Source organism: Morone saxatilis, unplaced genomic scaffold, assembly GCF_004916995.1.
Source record: "Morone saxatilis isolate NCDOM2014 unplaced genomic scaffold, NCSU_SB_2.0 Contig11, whole genome shotgun sequence".
NCBI lineage: Eukaryota > Metazoa > Chordata > Actinopteri > Moronidae > Morone > Morone saxatilis.
The window spans coordinates 9035068-9039107 of NW_023339663.1; the positions used below are offsets into that span (position 1 = coordinate 9035068).

General features: G+C 40.1%; 1 protein-coding gene across 1 annotated transcript in view; it reads left to right on the forward strand.

The window, feature by feature from the left end:
- Nucleotides 1-4040, forward strand: part of baz2ba (bromodomain adjacent to zinc finger domain, 2Ba) — a gene marked incomplete in the record, with an annotated part of 61149 nt that overhangs the window by 10709 nt on the left and 46400 nt on the right. The window contains 1 exon segment of the mRNA XM_035652266.1: nt 1994-2036.

Sequence of the window (4040 nt, forward strand, 5' to 3'; positions counted from 1 at the left end):
GTGTGATGAAATGGTGATAGCAATTATTTCATGTTTAATTTTTATTCTGTTATATGATGTAAACATCTTCATTTTCATCATTTTGAATTAAAAGCTGATTAAGATAGTTTTAGCTGATAGACTAGTTGACATTTCCTTCTTCCAGCTACATGCGAGGATTTTCTACCTTATTGTGTAATATAAATATCCTAATTATGTCATCTTGGGCTTTTTAAAAGATCTTAATAGGCATTTGTTACTACTTTTTACTATTACATTTTATACAGCCAATAATTAATTGATTAATTCATAAAACAATCTGCAGATAATGGACAGATAATTGTTAGTTGCAGCCATAATACCCTTGCAAACACTGCAGTTAAAGAAGGCGTTAAGAGAAAGTCTTAAGAGAAAAGTCATATTTTTGTGATATTTTATTCATCTGCCACTGATGTAAAACTAGGCAGATCTTACAGTAAAATGAGGTTAATAGACTAACAGCCTGATTCTCAGTCAGGCAAATGATGGCAGACAGCACTGGCTTTCTTATCCAACGTAATTCACCTGCCTCGTGGCTGGCAAATCATCTTCTGTGCTGAAGCCCTATGAGCTGAGATCCTTTAATCATCCACTAATAGGCCTTTATGAAAAAGCTGAAGATGAATTCAGCCTACCTGGCTTTCTGTTATCATTATCACTGCGATGAGTTATCAAAGTATTTGTGTGTGTCTGTAGTGTGTAAGTGTGTGTGTGTTTGTCTGTCTGTCTGTGTAACAGTGTAGATAATGAAGGGGACCATTTCAGTTCGATGAGTGCGGTTATTATCAACACCACCAGTCTAGGTGATTTCTGTTCAATGTTAAATTGAGCTGTAATGACAGATGTGCTCTTGCATTATGTGCCACAGACTTTAACATGACTTGAGGGCATCCAGAAATACCAAAGTCACTTAGTGTCATGGACTGCAGTAAACCTATTTTCTTACCATGATAGTCATTCCAACAAGTGTCATTTACAGGAATTACTTCAAAAAAAAAAAAGAACAGCAATCAAAATGAGGCCTCTTTTAAACTGAAAGATTTGGTCTTTAAACTAAAAACTGGAAATATATGATTGTAACAATCGTGCTGATGAAGCGTCCACCAGGCTTGATTCTGTTGCTGTTGACCAGATGGATGTGTTTACTGTCAACAAAACCTTGTTAGATAGCTACCCACACACGCTGTAACACTGTTTGTGTGTTGGTGTGTCTGGAAATGTCTATAAGAGCCTGCTTCCTTGTGTCTGTGTGCATGTATGTTAAGAGACTTGAAGTTTGTATGAACAAGTTGTAACTGACACTGTTAAGGCTGAAAACTCTTCTACAGAGTCAAGAGTTTGAGAAAAAGTGTATATTAGCGTGAATAAAAGTTGTCAAATCTGTGTGTGTTTGCTTGCTGTAGTATGATATACTGTACGTAGCAGGGTGGTGTCTGTTTTGGTGAGCCGCTTAGATTAGGCTCAGACTGTAAGAGCACAGAAGGCCTTAGAGACAATGCATGAGAGATGGGCGTGAGAACGCGGGTAAGGCTTGGTTCTCTGCAAGAACTGTCTTGTGTTTGGGGAAAATATCCTCACTCTCAAAGCTCCAGTGTCTAGATCCATTTCTAACAAACAGGTTTTGCAAGAAAGGGCTTGGGGAAAAAGAGACTTTTTGTGTGCGTGAATATCTTTCTGTGTGTGTATGTGGCCACAGCTGTGTTACGACGTCACTGTGTTTTCGATTTGATGTGTCTGAAAACCCCAAATACTAAGTTGTGTAACTGTAACTTTGATATCCAGGTAGTTTTCAAGGCTTCATCCTCTTCAGGCTCTCAAATGGAAAACATCCAGAATCATCACAATACTGCATTTAGTTCTAACCATTTTATTATCATATAAATCAAAGCACGCTGGAAAAACATTTTATTCCTCTGACTCAGATTGTATTTTCAACCTGAACCACAGTGATCTTTTGTTTTTGCTTTTTCTCCAGGTGTTACAGCAGTTATGTCAAAGAGCTGAAGATATCTCTAACAGTGAGTACACAGTACACTAAAGAGCATTCTCATCTCCTCTTTTCCCCTCTTTGCCCCTGGTATATATGTTTGTGTGCTACAAAATAGTTGATGCGTGCCTTTTTAAAATATATATTGTTACCCACTTCTGCTTTTTTTTTATGGCACGCCAGAACAAACTTGCAGACTCCTCCAGTTTCAGGCCTAATTTGATTTTCATTCATTCAGTGAAAGAGGATGTTTTTTTTCTCCCCCAATTAAATTTAACAAGAGCCCCTTGAAAAGCAGTTGTTATGATTACATTACAAATTCGGGGTTCATTCAGTGAATCAAGCAATTAATTAGATTTCTCCCATTCTAATCAGAATATTTGTCTGAAACGTACGCGCCTAATAAACATCCTTTGAGTTTGCTATCTGTTCAGAGCCAACGCTGAATGTAAATGGTTGTTAACTGTGCCCTACAGTGCTTCTAAGTTAGGATCTTGTTGCATTGTTGAGTTTCTGTGTGTTGCTATGTGCAGCTTCAATCCCCCTACTCTCTTCGTCCCTTCCTTCCTTTCTTTCTTTCATTTTCTCTGTTTTCTCACTGTCTCTGTGTGAGAGCTAGCTGTACTCAGGGGCGCGGCTGCGTCCTCAAGGCTTCACTTCACACACACCAAGGTGGCAGTTTGTTGTTCCACACAGACAATGACTTGCACTTTTCTCTCTTGCCTGACTTGATGGCCTTGTGCCTGCGAGTGTGTCACCAGATGAAATGGGATCTTTTATAAGAAGGCTTTTACTGAATGCAGAGCTCAGGGAAATACCTGTTTTGCTTGTCACTGGCTCTTTGGCCTTGTGTGTTACCAGACCTGATTCTATCAGGTCTAACCGTTACTACTTCATCTCTGGCTGTGAATGGTACATTATATCCCCTGCAGGTTGATGCGAGCTGGTTGTATCATTTATGATAAGTATTGATGAGTTCTCTCTTGGGGAATCAATTTCTAGGGGGTGTTGCCGCTGGCTGTTCCTAACTGGTGTCTTGGTTGCCTGACTTTTCCTGCAGTCCCATAGAGAGCAAACACAGCAGAGCACAGGGAAAGATGGAGCTCATCCAAACAGCTATGGTGTAATTAGCTGACATTTGTTGCTTGGAAGACAAGAGAAGGAAAAAGGAAAGAGCTGCTCAACTCAAACACCCAAAGGAATATGCAAATGTTGAGAGTGAGAGAAAGAAAGACAGAGAAATGTTTCTAATGGCACGTAGATATAATTATATTATATTCACGGATGTGTGTGTGTGTGTGTGTGTGTGTGTGTGTAATTGTGTGTGTTATGAACCCATTGAACTTTATGTGAGTGTTTTTGTCAGAGTTTTGCCACTACAACACGAACCATTGGTTTCCATAAAGGACTATATATTAGGATAAGAATGACTAACCAGGATGCTTTCTCTGTTAAGAGATGATACCTTTGTCTGCTGTTTGGCGTTCTTGTTTTGTAGAGCATGTCTTAAGGTATTCAACCACATCAGATCAGCATTACACAACTGAGCTACACAGTACCCACATAAGGCAGCCATCCACAACCGGGCTGATTCTCCGGTTCCAGGAAGGTTGTGCATTTGCATGTGTGTGTTCACGTGTGCTTATGTGCATACATTTAGGTGAAAGCGCTGTAATGCATGTGGACTATCTGTACTTAAGCCAAGGTGCTGCGTGAAGGAGCAGCAATGCTTACGCAGCCCCATCTGCTTGATCCAAGCTTTAAATGCAATGCCTTTTAATGACAAAATACTGAGTGACTGGGAGGTGTGCAGAAAAGAGCGCGTGTGTGTGTGTGAGTGAGTGAGGGTGTGTGTGTGTGTGTTGTATGAGTGTGTAAGTGGAGGGTGTTAAGGTTTATATGCAATGAAGGAAATGATGTATGCTGAAATTCATGTTTTCTCATATACCTGTGCATCTTTTGTCTGCTTTCTGTTGCTGAAGTCTCGGAGGGGAGTCGGAGCAGTACAGCATGTACCCCAGCAACAGGGTAAAGC